Source organism: Macrobrachium nipponense, chromosome 1 (genome assembly GCF_015104395.2).
Source record: "Macrobrachium nipponense isolate FS-2020 chromosome 1, ASM1510439v2, whole genome shotgun sequence".
Taxonomy (NCBI): domain Eukaryota; kingdom Metazoa; phylum Arthropoda; class Malacostraca; order Decapoda; family Palaemonidae; genus Macrobrachium; species Macrobrachium nipponense.
In genome coordinates this window covers 145,178,129-145,202,181 of record NC_087200.1, presented here as the reverse complement: position 1 = coordinate 145,202,181, position 24,053 = coordinate 145,178,129, and the positions used below count along the sequence as shown (strand labels likewise).

The 24,053-nt window shown below is 36.3% G+C and overlaps 1 protein-coding gene across 1 annotated transcript in view; it reads right to left on the bottom strand.

The window, feature by feature from the left end:
* LOC135219717 (uncharacterized) overlaps window positions 1-22,285 on the bottom strand; it is a 192,264-nt gene extending 169,979 nt beyond the window's left edge. Inside the window, exon 1 of the mRNA XM_064256712.1 lies at window positions 22,110-22,285. The gene's annotated coding sequence lies outside the window, so the exon portion shown is untranslated. The remainder of the gene's footprint in view (window positions 1-22,109) is intronic.
* Window positions 22,286-24,053: the final 1,768 nt, after the last annotated feature.

The following is a 24,053-nucleotide window of genomic DNA, read 5'->3' as shown; positions in this document are numbered from 1 at the left end:
GGGGCAAAACATGAGACTTTTCTTATGCAGACCGTTGCCAACTGCGTCTTTCATTTTACCGAAATGTCTTCACTCTGTTACCGAGCTTGAGCCTGATTTTTGCTTCCGTTTAATTTAGGATTTCTGAGAGGTGTCAGATACGGTCTCCTTTGGACCAGAAAAAGTGTAAATTTGAGAGCATCGACAGTCATTATCTTGCCCAGACCCGAAGAAAACAAGAAAATGGGAATACAAAGGAGAAAGGGAAGAGGATTAACCATAGAGGATGCGATGAACTTTTCTGCCCCTTAAAGGAAGGAAGGAAGGAAGTAAGGAAGGTTACCGTTACCCGTTTTAAATATATAATATATATATATATATATATATATATATATATATATATATATATATATATATATATATATAGTATTATCAACGATCTTCAAGAGACCTTTAAGGCACTTACTACATTTCTGAATTGAGTATATTTCAGAATTTGTTTATTTATTTCTAACTTATTCTAAAGGTGTCTCTTTATCATTATAACGATAAGAACAACTTAGAGAGAGAGTAGACACTTTGTGTTGATCCGTAACCGATTTTAATGCATTTTCATAGTTGTTTAAAATAAGTATAGTACTCTTGTGTTGTTGCCTGAAGTAAAATTCTGTATATATTACGTACCGACAAATCCATTTACTCACCATATTAGGTTCAAGTATCAAAAATGTAAATGAGAGAACACTGGAAGCCCTTACCTGAACGAAAGAAAATATTTCACTTAACAATACCGCTTTTCAATCAAACTAACTATGTCATTTACATTTCTTCTCTAAATGGTCAAATTCCATTTCCTGTGTCAAAATCGATCCAATCGTCATTATTAAATCACAGTGAATATTGAGAAATAGTTCATGGCAAGAGTGAGCTTTGGGAGAATGGCGATGCCTTGCCACATTTATTCGATTTCACTTGAACAATTCGGTTTCATAACAAAAAGACCACGATAGAGTTCCTTAGAGAAATGAAGTTGCAAGTCTTCTTCAAACGTCCCTATTTGCTGAAGAGTTCTGTCAAAGTATCATTATTCAACATGAATGAATAGCTATAGTAAAGAAGCCTTAAAGGATATGAAATTGCAAAACAAGCATCCAAAGAAAAGCAAACCATATGCCACAAAAGAAAGCATAACAAAATAACAATTAGGCTTCCTCAAAGAGCAAATAACTAAATTCATAGACGATCAAGCGGTTGAGGAAACCTTTTACGTAATATCTAAAAGACCAGCAAAGAACAATCACACCTTTGTGCACTGGAAGTGGCACACAGACAAACACCTGTGGAAAATAAATGAGGTTACGGGTAAAGTAGGTCGGCGGAGTGTTTCTTCCTATGTGATGAATAATTAAGGACAAAAAATCATGCCGTAAAGATGAAAAGGTAAAACATGTAACACTTTAGCTTAAAAACCTCACTAGGACAGCAAATGCAGTGGAGGTAGAAAAGGCTGTGCCATCCACGTTTTGCAATAAGTAAGGATATGAACAAGATCATAAAGAAAAGAAAGATACGCTCCGGCAAAGGAGACGACTGATTTGGCCTTAGTAACTAATTAAAGATAAATACAAAAGAATAGTTAGTGAGGAATGAAAATTTCTATACATATAAGATGCACGTCATCTTAGATTAAACATTCTCAAACACCCACTGATTACTCAGACAATAATCGCCTACAGGAGAGTATAAATGTATAAAATACAGCCTAGGGTAGAGCTAGTTTGAAATCGTTAAGTTCACACAGCCTCGCCACAACGTTTGCATAAAACATAGGCGCTAAGGTACACGTGAATGCGAAATGCTTCCCGAGAACGTCTCCACTGTCGTTCTTTTGACTTTCTACGTTGTGAAAGTAAAAATACGTACACACGCGCACACACACAAAACTCAATGGGAGACGTCAACTCGCCACACACTAAATATTCGGCAAGTACAATTTCATGTAAGGTAGAGCGTCATCCATCACGGCCTCAATCACAGGGTAGTGAAAAATGAGTCACTAGGCATCCACAGCTGCCTAGTAATCACTCAATGCTTTAGTGCAATGAGAGAATTGTCCCAAGTTTATATATAAAATGAAACCATGGTTTCCATGACATGGACACTAAGTGGGAGAAGAAATAATTTCGTGAAATCTTCTACACAAACACGAGAGAGAGAGAGAGAGAGAGAGAGAGAGAGAGAGAGAGAGAGAGAGAGAGAGAGAGAGATGTGCAGTGGTGGAACAGCCTTCTTGTAACGGAATCGAAAACCGAATTAAAATATTGTCTATGTTTTCACGAAAACGAAACACAATGATAGACAAATATTCTAACTGATTGAAACGACATAAACATAAAACTGCCACACACACACACACACACACAGAGAGAGAGAGAGAGAGAGAGAGAGAGAGAGAGAGGGCAGCTTGCTTTCTTGCTCTGGGGAGTTCTCAAGAAATGCAATGGTAGGTAGTAGATGATCAGGAAGCTTTATAAGTCAAAGTTACAACATTTTTAAGAATTAATGGAAATTTATTACAGTCGTTTCAAGTTCAAATTATCAGCTCATCATTCATAATGACTTTATATCCTCACTGCATCTTAATGAAAATAAGGAAGCACTATTTATTCTCTATTTCTTCACATAACCTTTCGCTTTGTTACAAGGTTCCTGAAAGTAAGATTTTTGCTAACGTTGTAGAAATGTCACAGCATGTTTATCATAGCGTGGAAAAAACAGAAAACAAATTAAAACTTTTGGAAATGCCGAGCTATCAGTTGACTTAATCTAACGATTTTATTTCAATTTTGACGTACTCTGTAACAACGATCTAATTACCGCATAAAACGAAGAGGAAAACCACCAGAATTAGAGGTCAAGTGAATAACATCAATAACAAAGATAACAAGCAAAGCAAATTTTTTTCGGAAACGGCAGGAAACTAATGATAACCTCCATTGGTTAGGCCAGTTATTTTCTTTACACTTCCGAGAGAGAGAGAGAGAGAGAGAGAGAGAGAGAGAGAGAGAGAGAGAGAGAGAGAGAGAGAGAGGGCGTGTATTCTCAGGTAGTAAAATATGGCTTTACAGCAGCAGCAGGAGCCCGACATGGCTCACAGCCACAGTGGTTTAGACCAGATAAATTCAGTGAGGAGACTTAAAGGTTGCTGATGTTGCGCTATGAAGGTCAGCCTTTACTACCAGGTATTTTCATAATTACTATGAGGTGGAATGAGGTTTACCTCGTCGAGGCCCTCCCGTTTTCTGTTATGGTGTGATGGCAGACATTTTAACAAGCGAATTACCTCTCTCAGTCACGTGTTTTTCTTTCCGTTTCAGCTGCGACCCACAAACGTTGATTAACAACCGTTTACCCTTGCATATATATACCGGTTAATCACCGCTCTGACCAACAGATGCACAGTCTATTTTTAGGGCAACGCGCCCTTTCCTGGCCTGATTCGGGAATCGAGCACAGGTGTACTCCTTAATGAGTCGTGTGTATTACTACCTGCTCGAGAGAGAGAGAGAGAGAGAGAGAGAGAGAGAGAGAGAGAGAGAGAGAGAGAGAGAGAGTAAAAAACTAACGACGTGGAAAAACATCAGGGTAAAAGTAAGAAGAGTCGGGTTCCTTCCAATGCGAACTCCAAGGTGATCCAGACCTGATTAATCAAGGTGGGTGAACGAACAACATTGCAGGTGAATCAGGCTGTGCGTGGAGACAATCTTCTTAGGAACGCGGAGCTGGCCTATGACATATTACCCTACATTACGAAACGCTTTGTTCACACTGCCGTAGAGCGTGAGAACACACCATGGGAAGGTTGCCATAGTCGTATTTACTGGTGCATGATCAAGTACAGGGAACAGATGATAGCGTGCTTGACTCTTTATTCACAAAATGTGCCGACACACAAAGGTCTCTTACGCTGCCACGGTAACTGGCAATGAAACCTATGATGGTAATTTGAGAAAAAAGGAAAGATTACGACTTACAACAAAGGAAGGAATGAAAAATGCCATCCAAGTGAAAAAAAAAAAGGGGGCATCTTTGAAAGAAAATGTTGCAACAGAAACTTTGAACTTTAGGAGCATCTACGCTGAAGTACAGCTGAAAGTTTTAATGATAAAAAAATAATTACGAACTTTAACCTTTGAAATTAATGTTTTAAACAAGCTAAACAAAAACAAAAAAGGAAAGGTGGGGAGGTTTCATAAAAAAAGTACTTTACTAATAAAGAAAGTTTCATAAATATTATTATTAAATAACTACTACTACTACTACCAGTAATGGAGACCAAGCAAGCAAGCAAGCAAGTAGCTGGTAACATCCGTATGAAGACTGGTGAGAGCGCTACCAGAAAAGAGTAGCAAGACAAGGACAAGGCCAGGCAGTTCACTAGTGCGTGCGCGCATGCGCGTTATTGAGCGCATGCGTATGTATGTGTGTTATAAGAGGTTCATTGCCAACTGGGTCATGGAGTCACTTCCTGCGCTACTAAACCAGTTTTCAGTTCGGATTGAATCTTTTGATTTTATCATTCGGTAGCGAAGCTTCTTTCTGGGGGACTGATGTTCGTGGAGACTTTTACGCCTCACAATGATTTCTCATCCAACACCTTCCACACTGTCATGGCAGCTTCACTGTTCCATCATTCACATATTAACAAAAACCACGATTTCCTTCTAATATATAGCTCCATAATATCAATAAATCCTATTCTTTTGAAATATTTTATAAAAGTTATTCTTGTATATGACGCAAGATCTGTGGTGTGTGTGTGAGAGAGAGAGAGAGAGAGAGAGAGAGAGAGAGAGAGAGAGAGAGAGATATATTTCCACATCACGAGCAAAGGAATTGAATGTTCGGTTTTTTTTTTTCTTTAAACCGTTAAAGACAAATTCGGCGATCCACTCGACACGGAACCACAATGGAAGAAGTTCACTGGAACCAGAAAGCTCTATCATTTCCTTTTCCACTGTTTCCCTTCGCTTTTCAGGAGCTGGAGTTTCCCGGCAAACCGCTAGAATCGATTTTCTAACTTCTCGTGTTGTATAACATTTCCCTATTCACGGATCTACTTCGTTCATATGAAAAATAATCTAAATTTCATTTATAATCATGAGAGAATCCGATAACAATCACGTCTGAATTTGTAATCATCTTACGTGCACAAAGGAAAGTTCTCACGTGATTAAAAAATAAAAAGTTACGTAAATGGAATAACATGAAAAGGTTACGGAAAAAAGACAATAAAATGTTTGGCGAGGCAATGTTTGAACATTTCCATGAACGGAAGGGCCCATTCACACTATGTCGCACGTAAATGCGACACGATGCCGCACCTACATGCGGCTAGCAGTCGACTAATATTTCACACAATGTCGGTCCGGCATCGCATTACAGCCGACAGGCTCCACTGGACTTACACTGCTTCTGGTGATCGGGTATTTGAGGGATACAGATATTGTTATTCCCGTTGTTGAATAACCACTGGTTCCATGCAACGAAAAAACACCATACAGTAATAACAATAATAAATAGTGTTATTAGTAAATAAGAAAGAACTAGAGGGATGGATAGCTCAAGTATAAACTACTGAGAAATGATTTACTAAATGATTTGCTAATGTTTCATGTAGGTTACATATACGTTTTGATACTGAAATTATTATAAGGTTATCGGCAAATTATTTATATAAAAGAGGGCTAAAAGCTTTTGATTTCGATAAATATGATTTTTTAAGAAGTTTTTATAGTTAACACTTACGTTTTATTTACATTACTTAATGAAACAGAGAGAGATATGCATTCTTTAATATCAGAGTAAAAGACTTTTGTTTTTGAGATAGATATATCAGTTTATACTTTTGATAGACAGAGATGTTTCAGCTAACCCTTGTTGTTTTCATTTACCCTTTATAACTTCTATATGGACAAGCAATTTTACAAGGAAAGATGCATATTATTTCTTCTTACCTGATGGTAACTGCCAGTTATGCTGGCGAAATAGCATCTCTCTCTGAATGTCGTATTTTCTTTTAGCAACTGGTCATGTAGCAAGACAAGAGTTCCTCAAAGGTTGTTTTAGACATTCTGAAGTAATTGAAAAATTGAAAAATGTATCATCATCTCTCTTCAACTCCTCGAAAAGAGTGGCAAATGCGCCATACAAGTGCCTTTGTGTATTCTAAGGGTGTACCCAAAGAATTCTAGATTTTCTGTTCTTTTTTCTCAAACGATATATATAAAGACACAATCATTTTCTCTTCCTGTCCATCTAGTCACCACTACAGGCTGAGGAGAGTAGACTTGTCAAAAATTGGGTTACTTTGTGCTCGGACAAATGTACGATTTGCGCAATTTAGATACGGCGCTGCAATCGCATCTTCGTCCGACAAGAATCGCATAGTGTGAAAGGGCCCGAAAAAGATACACGAATAATATTTTCATATAAAGTTAAGACATAGGATCCATATTATTATTATTATTATTATTATTATTATTATTATTATTATTATTATTATTATTATTATTCAGAAATCTCTTCGTCTGCGGGGAAAAAATACTTTTATCTTCGTGACTCAAAATAAATAAATAAATAAAAATAAGAAAAGCACCTGACAGTTTGAAAAAATGCACGCACCCCATCCCAATTATAACATAAGCACAAAGAACCAAGGAAATTAGGCCTATGCCCGTCGGTCAGCAAAATCTAATGCATGCTTCACGTCTAAGCAGCTTTGCCCTGCTGATAACAGTTGGCAGCCGGGCAAAAAGTAAGAGGCAATTAATGATAAACATTGATTCATCATTAGCACAGTCGTAATGACAACACACACATCATTTCCTCACGAATGAGGTTCAGCCGTTCGTTTTGTTATTATTTCTGGACTAATGATGTTCTAATGAGTTGTGGGTTTAAGTAACGTGAGATGCTGCTTGGATAATACAAGGTTTCAACTTTATGTAGAACCAGAAATATTTCATTTCTATTTCATGTACAGGTATTTCTGCACCAACACCTTTAAAATAGTACTGAATATTGACGGTCGTCAAGCATTACTCGGTATCCGCGCAAATTTTGATCCTCACCAGGACCGAATGGTTGGAAGCGTCGCCCTTCGAAACTTGCAGCCATCACGCTCAAGCCTTCCAAGCTTTGATGCACATGTCAAGGAAAGACCTGTGCAGACCGTTCCCTCCTATCCAGTGTGTGAACTATTTCTCGCGATAACACAGGACTATACACGTAAATTGTGATATATATTTTATATGATTCTTGGCAGACGTGCAAAAGCAAGGCGCTTTTCTTTTCATTTACTGTGGAAGCCTATTTTTTAAGCCGGAGCAAGAGAACGGTACATAGCATTTCCAACATGATGGTTAATCATTCACTCTTGAGTACCTATTAATCATCACCTCTGGAGTATTAAGCACTGCAACTCATGGTGAGAACAATAGTACGCACTTACCGTTTCGTCTTTTCACGATTCATCGTTCCTCTAATGTTATCATTCAAGTGTCCCCGTATCATATGACATTATCCATAATGAAATGAATATGACAACAGAACCTTCCACCCAAAAACATACGCCTGAGTCGAGATTCTGAGAAGTTTCTCACCAACGCCAAAGAAGTCTCGCCCAAGATTCGCGAAAGATTCTCACCACTTGAGGAGATGGAGATGACAACCAATAGAGCGAGGAGTGACTTGACGGCGATCATGCTGGGATTTGTGGGAACCAGGAAATAATTCGTCGTCCTTACCTGGAAAATACAGAAAACGAGACGTTCACATTAAATCGTTTTTGAAACGCTTTGATTCTCTAACACTTTTTTTTATATAGATTTGGTGGATGAAGTCCGATAAAGCATGAAGAATTCCCGGTTATAGCTTAAGATTTGTCGGTAATTAAATTTTTATCAATAATGAAAATCTTACATAAGGAATCAATGCTCTCTACGTGGGACTGTTATCATTATTATTGTTGTCATTAGTGAAACCCTTATATCGAACACATGAAAGAAAATTACTTTGATAAAATAAAAGATAACTCACGAAACCTATTTACACACAGTGTGGGGGTTGTATAATATATATATATATATATATATATATAATATATATATTATATATATATATATATAATATGAATAAATGGGTGTATGAGTGTGTATTGTTTGTATGGTGTTTTTACGTTGCATGGAACCAGTGGTTATTCAACAACGGGTCCCACGGCTTTACTTGACTCCCGAACCACGTCGAGAGTGAACTTCCATCTCCAGAAATACACATCTCTAACACCTCAATGGAATGCCCGAGAATCGAACGCGCAGTCACAGAGGTAGCAGGACCATACCGATCACTCCACTGAAGCACTAGTTGTGTGTGTGTGTGTGTGTGTTCCAGCATAACTCTGAAATATATTGAGCAACTTCTCCCAAACTTGGTATACATATAGACTTGCTATCTAGAAAACAATACTGTGGTTAAGACATCACTGGCACCAAAGGGGGTAGGGGTTACATGTAAAAGTAACCCAAATCGACAGATAATAGTCTAATCCATATTTTTCGAGGTTGCTGAAATGGATAATGACACTCCCGATGCCCTTTAAGTCCAAGTTCAGCTCCGACAGGAATGGGGGTAGGAAAGTGTGAAATATAGTGTCAAAAATTCTGGACAATTTAGTTATAGCAACTATCTTAACAAGAGATTTTTTATTGTCATTCAGTTTTACCCGGCAGTGCAGGGTTGGTCAGCTAGTATGTATAGGATTAGATATGGAAGTATGCATCAACGGGATTGAGGGAGCGGAACCAACCGGCAAGGAATAACTTTTCTGATAGGTGATTTACATTTCTTTGATTTTCTTTGTTATTTTGTCCTTTACCGTTTATTCTTTACTTGTTTCCATTTTAGTACTTTGCTTCTTTCCCTGTTGAGGCCATGGCTTGTAGCACTCTGCTTGTCCAATTAAGGTTGAGCTTGGGTTGTTAATAATATAATAATAATAATAATAATGCAGAGTAATGAAGGACCTGAATAATTTACCGATTCCAAGATTAATGAAAGCGACTACAGTCCTTCTGTTTCCCCAAATCAATCCAATCTTATGGATCTTTTATCATTACAAATATAACGTTCATCAAATACCCCTTAAACAAGGAAAGGAATACAAGAGCCGGTATGTTTGGAGACTGCGTAAATTGTCAGCTTTAGGTCATGCAGAATGCAAGCGGTAAAAAACTGGACACGGATTGGTGGCCAGTCTTTACTCGCTTCCTTTCAAGGTCACTACAACAACAATGGCAGTCCAATACGGCTGTAAGCAAATTAGAAGATTGAAACTCCAACTATTAATTGTTTCCCGATGAAGTTTTCGCCCTTAATTGATCACTGGAAAGTCATTACTATATTGGCTGAGGCCTTAGAGATACATGCAAGATACATTTATCTATTCGATGTCTATCTCATTTTTCCATGTACACACACACACATATATATATAATATATATATATATATATATATATATATATATATATATATATATATATCCATAAACACGTAGCTACAAATATCGTTTAATAGCAAATTCTTTTTAACCTTGAAGTGAACACCGAAGGGGAATGTACGAGTAATAAGCCATCTGTCACTACTGGAACTATGGAATGGTTGGGGAACGATGACTTTTCAGCGGCGCTTCCATTTGGCTCTCAAGAGAGATAAGTTGATATAGACCAGGACCCAACTCTGATACCGACCCCTTCGTACATCCGCTGTCGGATTCAGATATTTCTCATAACGGGATGGCCGCGGAAGAAACAAAGCGATAATCTCAGCCAGTTTTAACATTTCAGTCCCAAATCGTTGGTAGCTGATTCATACAACTGCACACACGACCCATCAACAGCGTGCCACATCGGCCAGTGCGTTCCAAAATTGACCCTATCTTGTCCGCACCCTGACGCCTGGATATTAAGGTCTTGCCTTTCCAATATCTTTCCTGTTTCATCCATTCACCCAGTTCTATATCTTCCCTCTTTCCACAAAAGGTTTATCTGAACAACTTTAACCGTTTGGTTTTTCACACTACACTCCCATAAAGTTGAGTTTGCTAAATAATCCCGTCATGCATTCCCGCCTTGGCTTCTACATATACATTTAGTTTCCTCAGTCTATTGCTCGGTCGCTCACACTTTTGCTACCTTCCACCTACGACTCACCTCTTCCCTCATCCTATGAGCATTCGTGATATCTAATTTCATACACCTAATTTATATCAACCTCTAGCATTCTTCCACTATTCATTCATATCAACATTCAACAGCTTCATCTTCATCGTTTCCATTGACCGTCATAATCAAATCCTTTCTTACTTTTACGCTCAACTTTCTACTATTGCCGAAACTTTCAAACTCGTTAACTAATTTCTGCACTTGACTCCACTATCCCCAGTCATGACAGCATCACCTGTAAACATCAGGCATTACACATTCCATTCATGATTTTCTTTTCTTATTCCATAATAATGAAATCACAAATAACATCTCTCCCACCTTCTCGCACCATTGCATCTATGCGGATGTTAAACAGACATGGATAAATAACGCGCTCGTCTCAGACCCATTTCTTCAAAAGATAAATCACTCTCCTTTCTTTCTATCCTAACACACGCTTCGTCTTAAGGATTACAGGTTTACAACGTGAACATCCATAACCAAGTTTCCACTATCAGGGTAATGAAGTTAACGCTGACAGTACAGAGGTCATGAACTTTCAGCCCAGCCAGGTCACCTGAATATTTAAAATAGGAAAGGTCTGTCTGCTGGTCAGTGTCACGTGGATGATTTTTGCTAAGAATTTTTTTATAAAAATTAGAAAAAGCTGTTGAGTTTCAACGGCGTAAGTAATTTACTCAGACGTATTTGCCAATTAGAGTAAACACATAAGCCAATGGGATGCAAACCGACGTCAAATCCTTGTCCTTAAGTCCCATGAAAATATATCTATTTGGAATTAAGCATAAACATATCTGTAACCGAAACATGAAAATACACGCATGCACACACACACACACAGCCACAACTCCCCCCCCCCAACCCATACACCCCTCACCCATATATCGACATGATATACCTGTAGCCAAACAGACACGTTAACTGTTTGAAATATAACTTAAAGATGCTTAGAAAATATCTACGTGAAAAACACAGTTCTTAAGTTCGTTTACTTCTGTACAGTTGCTCTTCACCCTAATATATGCATTCAGTTATGAAACAGCGGCTCACAACAGCAACCAGGGTAACAATAATAGCAATGGTAAAAATTGATCGTTAAAATGAGAGATCATTAAAACGTTTGCGTTTACGCCAAGCAAGCGAAGATGAACTGAACACTAGCATTTTGTGTAAAACTAAAGCTAAGCCAGTCGTCGCAGAAAAGTCTTGGGACAACTTACATAAACAAGAAATCAATGTAAAACATATAACAAAATTATATAGTATTAAAATTGAAGGTAACGCTTAAACTATGCCTTGCAAACACAAAATAAATGTATAAAAAAAGCGCAGCAAGATTCATACAATACAAAGACGATAGTGATAAAAAAAAAGGGCAAAAGGCAGAATTCCATAACACCTGTGGTGTTCATGAAAAAACAATAATTATAACAATAAACTAAATGAACCAACAGCTCGAAAAGACTTCACCCAACACAGGGTTGATAATAACGCGAGCACCCAGCAGTTAGTAGTAACTAAATTCTGCGCATTCCCAAATATTCAGCTTCAGCACCGTTAGCATTTTTACAGTAAATGGTCGGTTGCCTCTCAACCGCGGCGGTCTCCCACCGTCTCATCCCGTTACGTAAGTGAGGTTTGAAATCAACCTTGAAATGAATGGAGTCTTGACTATCTCGAAAATTAAATATTGATTGGTTTACTGCTGTCATGTAAGTCGCCTTCCATCACATAACGGGGGAACATGAGCGATTCGCGGTTTAATATTCTGTACACTGGCTGCACATGACACGAGTGTGGTATGATGCTGAAGTTAACGAAGGTCGAGGGCTTCTACGCATCAAAATAAATACAGAAGAACAATCACAAGAAGTGACTTGCAACTTGGCATTCTTTGCAAAATATAAACATTAAATATGATCATTTAATATTGCACCGTTATCTTTTATGTATGGGATTTTAATGATTTCCCAAAGTAAGAGCAAACGTAAACTATACGTAAATTAAGCTTTACCAGTCAAAATAATAAATATAATAAAAGGAAATCAAATATGCAATCCATTAAAAATCCAGCTTCAACGGCAGTATTGTCAATAGTCCTCACAATTATAACAATAAACAAAAATAATAACAAAGAGGCTATGAAGCTCCAAGGTTCTACGCATCAAAGTCAACATTAATGAACAAACAATGAAATCAAACATCAGTGAGGCATTCATGTGTTCATGAAACTAACTAACAATAGCTGTATGCATAATGACGAGTGAATATAAGAGAAAGAAAAATAACCATATTTAGGGAGAAAAATATATTAGACATTTGGGGAAATAATGAACACGAGCCACAAGTAACAAGCGTACAACGGAACCATGCCTCACTGGCCGATAGAATTTCCAGCCAATCTGGAAAAGTGACCAAGAAATATGTTTTCAAATTGTTGGAAAAGAACAGAGGCTAATAATTTAAGACTAAATTACTGATTACAGTTAAGCGAAATGAACGCGATTTGCATAAATTATGAATGAACTTCAGAAATAACCATAAGACAGGTGAACGGGACCAGGAATTCGTGAGTCAAGCCATTTCTGCAAGGTATTAGGGGCCACTAGGCTAGTGATGGGAAATGACATTCATCTTTGGTGGTAGAATGAATTGGAAGGAGACAGACAGAGGAAGACAACAGAGTAATTCCGTAGGAAAAGAAATTCTACAGATACATGACGAGGAGAGATAGATTACAAGGGAAATTGTGAATACAAAGAACGGGCTGAATCGTTGAAATATATGAAGAATTACGAAAAGAAAGTGGGAAATACCGAAAGGTGGGAATATGACAAGAGTTACGATCCAGAATGAAAAAGGATTTGTAGTTAACAGACGCTAACACAGACGCGAATGGTCGGAAAAGACCAAGATCCGTTAGAATAGGTGGTTATTAGATATACAGCGATCTCTTCCATCTTGGATGGGGAAAAACTCTTCCTCCTCGTTTAACAAACAAACCTAATTTAACCCGCTAAAATGGAGTGGGAAACTGACAACAGTACATAACACAAAGTTCTTTCACGGTGAATCCATAATGGTCTTCATCATCTGCTCAGGAGAATGAAAAAAAAAATTCCCAACAAGGAAATGAACATAGGTTATAAAAACAAAAAAAGTGCGGGAAAGTTAAGATTTTATCTTCGCTGCACCGCTGGGAAGCTGCTCACAAGCCTTTTCTCATCCAGGGGTGGAGAGGATATTATGACAGGCATGCATGTTTATTATACACACACACACACAATATATATATAATATATATATATATATATATATATATATATATATATATATATATATATATATATATACACGCATATACACAATAAATCAAAGTGGTATAAATATTGTTTTGAAAAAGTAGTGGGTTCGCAAATCTTGACAAGATCCTGAAGTTATATATATAGATATATATATATATATATATATATATATAATATATATATATATATATATATATATATATATATATATAATATATATAGCATGAGTATGAGATACATATCTGAAAACGAGATGTAGGGGAAAAGAAAGGGTTCTGGAAACATGAATTTCATCGTGTGGCATCGGGTGCGGCAAAACAGATCAGGTTCCGCCCACGGCCAACTCCTCCCTAATATCGTATTCATCTGTTCGGAACCTTGACACTTGTCACCAAAGATTTGAACATATGGCTGAGCTTAGTGTACATCCTCTCAGGTGCCGTAGAATACTAGACAGTGAGCAAACAAAAGAAAAATTTTCCTTGGAAATATTCACTTTTCTTAGGAAAACTTACTTGTACGAGCTTATAAATGACCACTCACGCATAGCTACATAAACTCGCGCAGGCACACATACGCACTAATATCTATATATGACTTCTATATATATATATATATATATATATATATATATAATATATATATATATATATATATATATATATCTATCTATATATATATAGATATATAATATATATATATATATATATATATATATATTATATCTATATATATATACATATATATATATATATAAACATACATATATATACTTATATATATATATATATATAATATATATCTATATATATATATATATATATTATATATATATATATATATATATATATATATATATATGCGTGTTTATCCTCAGACAGAACAAATTTTTCAATACAGAGAAGAAATCCAAGTATACATCCGTTGAGTGAACGATAATTTCAAATGAAAATAAAACAAATTTCTGGTTCACTGAACTATTCGTGAATCCGTTAAACCAGCCGCAACGCACATCACTTAAGCGCAAGAAGGGTCTACAGGAAATCATGGAAACCGAATTAACTGCTACGAAACCAGCGTTCCCACAATTCCTCGCTAATAACACTCCCAATTTAACTAAGAGGCCCCGCGATGATGTCAAGAGGTGAAGCGGGAAAGCGCTGTAGTGTACCTGACCCTAAGGAACTCATTGACCTTTCTTTTAAAACCTCCCCGGTTACTTACTTTGCCCCGTAAGGACTGTTGGAAATCTGTAGTATGAATGGATACCCGTTATACTTCGCGATTGAGGAACTATAGTTCATTATTCGTGATGTCTCGGCTTAAAATTACATATAAAAACAAGGATTCTTTCACAGCGAATGTGAGACTTACAAAAAATAGCGTTTTGGATTTATCCCCAACTATTCCGATTCTTAAGGACATTCTGCAGGTGGTCATAGATCTGTAGGCTATTATAGTCTTCCATATTTCTTAGGCCTACTGGAATATAAAAACTGGAATTTAAGATTTCGGTAAAAGGCCAAGTGCTGGGACCTACTAGGTAATCCAGCCATGAAACGGAAAATGATAGTAAAGGAGGAAAACCTCGCACTTGCACTATGAAAAAATTGTTAGAAGAGTGTGGTAAGTAAAATGGAAGAAAGAATATGAATGGAGGTACCGTGAAAGGAATAAACGAGAATGCAAGTAGAGTCCTAAGGGACGCTGCAAAGACAATAAGGAATGCCTATAATGCACGTCAGGAACACTGTCGACACTATTGTCTCCCTTACGTAGGCTTAAAACCCTGCCCAGTCCTTCGGATTTCTAAATACTTGGGCTTACGCTAGAGCTAAAGGTTATTCTATACGTCCGGATTTCATGTATTCTATAGATGTCCAAATGTTTTATTGCTATTCTATGGCTATTCCGAGTTTAGGTTATTCTACAGCTGGGCCTATTCACACGTTCTTTAGCGACAACAGTCATCGAGAATTTAGGGCGTTTCAGATTTAAGTAGATCTTTGAAACTATTGAGATGTTCGTGCGCTATCTAACAACCTTCCAGAGACCTTATTTACATATTCGCAGTAGCCTTTTTATCTAGTCACACTCCACCGAATGCCTTCTGTGGAAATCCCAAATTCTTCTGACAATGCTCATACATTATCAGCACCACCCATACCACTCAGAAAATAAGGTCGTTTATTTTTTTCTTTTGACTATATTTTAGTTTTTCCAGTCCTTGTAATATCAAGTGCAATCTTATTGTACAACAATCCTGAGGCTGCAAATCTGAAGACTAACAAAATTCGAAGTGACAATTGTTGGCTGTATTATACACAGGAAATCTTTCAAATACTTTTAACATCCAGTTTTGAAAGCATGAGGAGTTAAAATACCTATTTAAAACCCTATTCTAACTTTGATAACCAGTCATATTAACACAAACAATACAGGGGTATTCCTAACCCAAAGTGCAACACCCTTAATTAGTCTAAATGCTCTATTTAGCATATTTTTCAGCTTCCTACTAGTAGGCTGTATTTTTGGTAAATTAGGACAGTGTAGCAGTAGCCCACAATTAACTACAAGTTCCATAACAGAATATTCATCTGGACATTTTCTACCAAAAACAATAACACTAACATTATGCCTTGTTACCATTACAACATTACTCATTTGAGCAATGAAAGGCAGCTTACAGTACAAGACTTATTTCCTTCCTGACCAACAAAAATTCAGTTTTATCCTCATTTAGTTTTAGTTGCCTGAATGCCACCCATTTCATATTTCTGGTGAGAACATTAACCCTATTTAGTTTCGCATCTGTATCGGCTATGTCCTTTATGGAGAAATATAATTAGATACCCATCATAGGACTGGACCTAACACACTTCCTTGAGGCACTCCTCCTCTTCTTGATGTTTCATTATCTGGAAGACTTACGAGGAACATTCAATATTAGACAATAACATTCTGAAAAAACTGTGAACCTCAGTGACTATTTTACAGATTTAGGGTTAACAAGGAACCTCCAGGTTTAATGAAAACATGCTCGACAAACGTGGGGACGGCCATCACATAAAATCAAAGTGCAAGTGTAACGAAAGTCAAAAGCGAACCAAAAATAATTAAATATCCTGACAATTCAAATACATTTCCCAACAGTCGTCACAGCTCAGTGGAATCACAGAGGAACCGCCCACTTTTGTGCAATGTCGGGGAAGGGCCAGGGGAGCAAAAGGTGAAAGAATCAACAGGTATCGCTGCTGGACAAAATTATCGCTGGCTGCAAAAAATATTGATCTGATGGACTTCCTTCTGAGTGATGGTTTGTAAACCGGCCTCTTTCCGAAGTGGCTGGTTTCATGATTTCAGACACACTGCAAAAATGACCTCATGAAGCAACGAGAACTGGAATTGTAAATAAAATCTAGAACGAAGGCCAAGCGCTGGGATCTACAGGGTCATTCAGCGTTGAAAATAATGCTGAATCACTCGTAAGGAGAGTGGAAAATAAGATGGAAGGAAGCAAGAGCATAAGAAGAGAGGTAGAGTGAAAGGAACGAAAGGGGTGGCCATTAGGGGCAGAGGGGACGCTGTCAAGAATCTTAAATAATCCCTACAGCGAACCGTGTGAGGTGCACCGTAGTGACCCCTTACTTGGAACAATGTATGGATGACGATTAGGGCCAAAGCCCAGGCACCGGGGAAGAGAAGGCCATTCAATCCCATTCGGAAGTTGGGTGTGTCTCACATTAACATTTGGAAGGTCTCTTCACATTTGGTTAGTTTGGCAACTATGACTCAAACAACTGTACCAGACAGCAATAGTATATAAATACTGATGTAAATGAAATCAGTGTACATGTACGAGTAGTATACTAGCAAACATATACACAGATGAACTAATGTATGGATGCATATTCAATTTATTCTTTTTATTTAGCAGCTGAACGTTAATTCTTGTATTTATTGACTGTATAAACCACCTATATATTATATATATATATTATATATATATATATATATATATATATATATAAAGGTATAAGCCACGAAGGAAAGATAAACAACGGAGTTGCCTGCAATATCTTCGACTAAACATTGAGTCGAAAGATCTTGCAGAAATCTCCATAGTTTATCTTTCCTTCGTGGTTTAATACCTTTATATATTTATTTATGTATTTTATATATATTATATATATATATATATTATATATATATATATATAATATAGTATTATATATATATAATTATATATAGTATATATATATATATTATATATATATATATAGTATAATATATATATATATATATATTATATGTATAATATATATCTATGTATATATATATATATACATACATAAGAAGTTACAAACATGACCAACTTTCAGCTTAAAAAAAAAAAAAAAAAACACGAGAACCACTAAATGGGGTAGTCACAAAAGCTCGGAACGTAAATCTTTTAACAATAACTACTGCATTGCAGCAAGACCGCACTTTACCTCCTGAAAATAATCCCATCTCGCACAAACTTCCACTCCGGCACCTTAACTTGACTCACTCGAATGAAGGAAAGTCTAGACGGCACAAATGAAGAGAAAGTTACTATGAGCGCCGCTTAGCCGCGGTGCTTGATTGTCGACTGGTCTAGGAGAGAGGACGACTTGACCAGACACAGGCCAAGGAAGCGGCGTTGTAATCAAAGGTTGCTCGTAATGGCGGAGTTTATTTAGGTCTATATGCTACTGGAATGCAGGTAAAGTCTCTCACGACTATCTTGTTAGCATATGCAATGTATATAGCCTCTCTTTCTCGCACATTGTCACCACCGATGAGTGTAACTGATACACACAGTCCAAATCCATGGGACAGAACTACAAGCATTCTACGTGTGCATATGTATGTATATAAATAAATAAATAATATATATATATATATATATATATATATAATATATATATATATATATTATATATATATATATATATATATATATATATATTATATTTATATATATATATATATATATATATAATATTATATTATATATATATATATATTATATATATATTAATCAAATATTTAGCCAAGATATCATTTTAGTCAGGAGTTGAACCTCGTAGACAATCGACATACCTATTCGGCTATCAACGAATCTTGGCCGGGGCTGATACACTAATTATTAGAATTCCTTCTGGTTGCAAGTTATTTCAAAGGTATGGTAAATCCAATATTTGTGGCTTGATATATAGTACATGAGAGAGATGGAGAGTTTTCGCACTGACCTTTCTTATCGTATTCCCGGAAAACTTGCTTTTACTAAGACAACTGCTCGGGACTCTGATCTTTATCTCACGTTATCAGATCGGTAATGTATTCGTTCCTTCGATATCGCTATCTTAAAACCTTTCGCAACCTGGCGACCTTGTTCTTGTTCATTTGTGTACAATTTCGTTTTATTTCATAATTTTCGTTAATATCAAATGTTGACTGGTTGATCAGTCTGATGGTACTTTAGACTCCCTTTCTGAAAAAGCTACTGTTATGTATTTGATAATTCATTACAAGCTACCTTTGTGCCGACTACAGTCTGCATCCATAAAAATAATTATGGACCTGGCTGCCTTCGTTTCTTATTGTGAAGTACGCTTCAGAATGCTTAATTATATATATATATATATATATATATATATTATATATATAATATATATATATATATGGGGAGGTGGCGGGGTTACATACCAAGTTCCAGTATGAGGAAACATCGAACATATAATTACATAATGCAACCTCAACATGCACTTCCCGTTTTACTACTTCTGTATTTACCATCTTTCAGCCTTACTCCAGTAACTGCTGTTCATTCTTATATGAAACCCACTTTGTTTCAATTTTCAAAGTCACTAGGTATCCCCACCCACTTTTTATCGCTTTTATAATATATAGCTACTCTATCAAACGAAATCAATAGGGGATATCCCTACCCACCTTGACGTTATCAGGTCAGACTCTCTCATGAACTTGGTAAACCTGTTATCCTTGTTCTGGACACCTCTAAAGATGTGGACAAGGTCCGATATATAACAATTTTATGACTCCACTTCATTCTGAAAAATAACTGTAGGTTTTCTATCTTACAGCTATCTCTGCTGTAGCTGACACTGCCATATCTGGTCATTTCCTTATCTGGAGTGTTTATCCTCACGTACTACTTGTTCTCTTCCCTATTCATGTCTTTCATTTCATTAATAACTTCTGAATCTCCTCTTAACCTTCTCGTTCACATGCTGCTAATTCTTCTATAATATCATTTCCCGACCTTATCAGGCGCTCACTGTTAATCTCCTTTAAATGAGTGTGATGTTATTAATGTTCATCTTCATCGGGTTTTCTCAACAGAGTTGATAAAACCTATTTCGTCCCAACGCTTCCAAGACTCATTTCCTGTCTGTTCCATAATCTACAGTACCGTTCTCGTATTACCTGGGCCTTTATAAGTTAATCCCCTCGAAACAGTAGTTGCTTGGACATATATATAAACAAACCTATAGACTAGGGATAAATACATCATGGGCCTGGGCAGGCCTCATTCAAAGAGACTAGAACTGTCCTTCAGCTGCTCATGTTCGTTTCAAGATCAGCTCTTCTAATTCAAATGTTAAAATGAGTAATGATACTTGGGCTATATATAAACGAAGCACTGAGGCACTTGCAGCCAAGCTGGGCTAAAGACACTGAAAGGGGAAAATAGGGGAGATTTGCCACAAAGAAAACCCATAGTTGCGCTAGGAAGTAACTGAGAGGTATACATAGGACAGCAAGATGGAAGAAAGGAAACTGAAATGAAGGTAAAGTAAACGGGCAAATTGCGGATGCAGCGTGAGACCAAATGGACGCTGCAAACCTTTCAGTAATGCCTACAATGCACCAGGTGGGGTTCACTGATTTCCTACGTTGAAAGAAACTTTGTATGGACTATGGCTCTTATTCGTCCAGATAACTGCTGAATCAAAAGGTTCCTGTTTAATCAATGGCCAAGGTTAGGTAAATAATTTGAATTTTTCATCAAGGTCGTCACTTTCCATAGTTATTACCTTGGGCACTGCTCTCAATGGCTTCTTAATATGCTTTCTCTGGCTCACTGTTTATAACCGATTGATTGATTTCTACAGTCTGGCGCGGCAAATATTATGGGTCAAGACGCCGGATATGCTGAATGAAAGTCGCTAATTCAACAACACGTCCGGTTCGATCACGTCTCCGAATGACAAATTCTCTGCTTTCTCCGAAGGTTTCAAATTTAACAAATGGTCCATTTTAGGAAGCAGACCTGCCAACGCCGATGGATGAAAAGCCAGTCGTACTTTTTTTGTGAAAATAAATAAATAAATAAATAAAGTAAAAAGCACACAAGCAACAAAGGTGATCGAAGACAACATGCATTGGACCTTAGTACGAGGTCCGTATTGTAGCAGTATGTTTTACTGTTAGTCAAGCACGTGTTCTGGATCTATTTAAAATTAAACGAATTTTTAAATAAACCTCCATACTACAACGGCTAAACTTGCACATAAGCTGAAATTGGTTCGAGGTTCAATGTATTCCAAAGTTAACTTTCTGACACACACATTGCAATGCATTAAGATTCCTACATGAAACAACCGCGTAGCAACCTTAATAGACGATTGTCTGCATCAAACACGTCTTAGAATGTAGTTTTTTTTTTTTTTTTTTTTTATCTCCGTTTAAAATTAAACTTCACATATCCATCCTAGCATCCAGCCACTTATTATTTATTTATTTTGTTTTTCATAAAACAGAAAACTGTGATAATGGAACTCAGTGGTTACTGGGCTTTGAAACTTTTTAGTCAAATTCAACACCAGATATTATGTGAAGCCGCAATTATAAAATAGGTCTATCCTCACTGGACTTGAAGGATTCTAGGCTAATACCTACAAAGCATACCATGGCTACGCTTGGGTAATAATATGAAAGTTGGTGTATTTTTTGCCAACGCCATTTCACAAAAACACACAATGTCATAAATCAACTCTGTAATTATTTTGAAGTAAACTTTACGCAGTTGATTAGGTCTATATCCCTGATCTCCGAACAGCCTAACTAACTTTGCTAACTAAAGAATTCCACCTTGGTCTTCAGAATGAAAGAGATGCAAAAAAAAAAAAAAAATATGGGACGAGTTAAAAAATAAATAAAATCGACGGAAGAACGGGTACATGAAACAATGTTGGAATTCAATGATGGGTGGGTTCAAATATCGTAAGGTAAAAAGATAAAAAAGAAAGAAAAAAAAAAGTTTCCTCACAAGTTAGGCAAACTTTTAGAAATCATATGTTCTTTAGATGAGAGCAATCTCGAATTATCAATTTTGTGATTAATATAGGCAGAAATCTACAAAAAAGTGATTATGAATATTAACATTAAATCAACAATAAAAACGACGCGTTCTCAGACAACACACCTGTGTCACCTCTGCAAACGAAAGAAAAAAATGACCTAGTGTTGCTGTCATTATGTTTTCCTTACCTTTTGTCAGTGAAGTACAAATCACTCCGATAATAAAAGCAGAAGGAACGGTCTTGCAAGCGTATTACGATTTAGTTTCCAAGGCTAAATCAGATTAGAACCACAAAGTTACAGAATCAAGCGCACTGCACTAACGTATACTTCATCTTCACTCGACAGATGCTCAGCGCACACTAAACCACCCGCCAGATAGTGTTTGCCAGATGCCTTCGCCGAAATCGGCTAACTCAAGCTCTAAAATCGGCTAAATTCCGGCTAGACTTAACAGAAAATGGCTAAAAAAAACGGCTAATTTTTTTTCTTTATTGTAAGGTTATTTCTTCATAATTTTTACAAAATCAATGCTTTTCATTTAAATCATTATAAACTACATTTTTTTTTTTAATTTCTGAACAAAGTTTCAAAAGTAAATAAGCATTTCTGATTTAGAAAGTATGGAGAAAAATGTTGTTTAATTGTTTAAATCAAAGATATGTTTCAATGAAAATAATTTTCCATGCTAATAAAAGTAAATATATATATATATATATATATATATATATATATATATATATATATATATATATATATATATATATATATATATATATTCTTTAGATTAGTTTCAATTAAACTGAACATGTCACTTTTAGTGCCTTTGTTTACTTTTCTGGAGCTCGGAAAATTGAGAGGATATATATATATATATATATATATATATATTATATATATATATATATATATATATCCTCTCAATTTGAGCTCAGAAAGTAAACAAAGGCACTAAAAGTGACATGTTCAGTTTAATTGAAACTAATCTAAAGAAAATATTTATTTGTTCAATAAATGGTAATTAACAAATTGAATCCCTACAATAGAAAAAAATATTCAGTGTATCATAATTACTCACACTTGTTATATTTACATAGTTGCAATATAATGTTTAGATCATCATCATCATCCTCAATATCTGCTTCGTCGGTGACGGTACTTAATTGATGGTCCAGGTTGATCAATTGTGCTTTTTTGTGAACTTCGATACTTATCATTTGAAGGAATTAAATCAAACACTTCATTTGGAAAATTATATGACACTCAAGTTTCTGACATACGGTTTAAACCATAACGTATAATATGTAGTAATGCATTTGTAGTGTCTGTTTTCATTTTATTTCTCAATTTGTTTTTAATCAGGTTCATTTGACTGAAAACCCTTTCATTTGCAACAAAGGTTAACCTGCATATCCATTAATAGTTTTTATTCATAAATATCAAACATACAAAAAGAATTTTCCTCCTTTCCCTAACCCATACATGAATTGAACGTCAAATCACAAGTTTTTATACAGACCAATTTCCTCCGCCCATTTCATAGTTAGCCTACAGTGTTATTTATTCTGTTAGAATAAAGTTTATAATGATCTGCTAATATATGTTATACATCTTTTACTTCAATATACAGTAATTTGAGATTCACTGGTATTTATTTCTGCTATGCTTGCGAATCATATACCTATAAATGGGTTTAAAATACAGTATCGTTTCAATGAGACAAAATGATCGATTCTGGTATCGCAGCCACATATCTAGCCTCTCCCACAATGCTGGGAGACAATATATATCCCCCCTTTTTATATGGTTAAAAGCCACAATAAAACTGCCAACTTTTGGAATATGTACTTTGGTTTATTCTTCGAAACTAGCAATGATAATAATAATAGCAATAAATCTAAAAATCGGCTAAAAAATGGCTAGGCAGCCGGGAAAATCGGCTGATATTTCCGGCTATCGGCTAGATGAAATATTTTCCGGCTAGATTCTGCCAAAATCGGCTAGATCTAGCCGGAAATCGGCTGGCCTGGCAACCCTGCCGCCTGACCGAAAGAGGCGACTACGACTAGCTCGCCTCGGCTAGACTGAATGCTCAGGGTCGCCGGGCGTTTTTCAAGTAACCTTTTTGGAGGA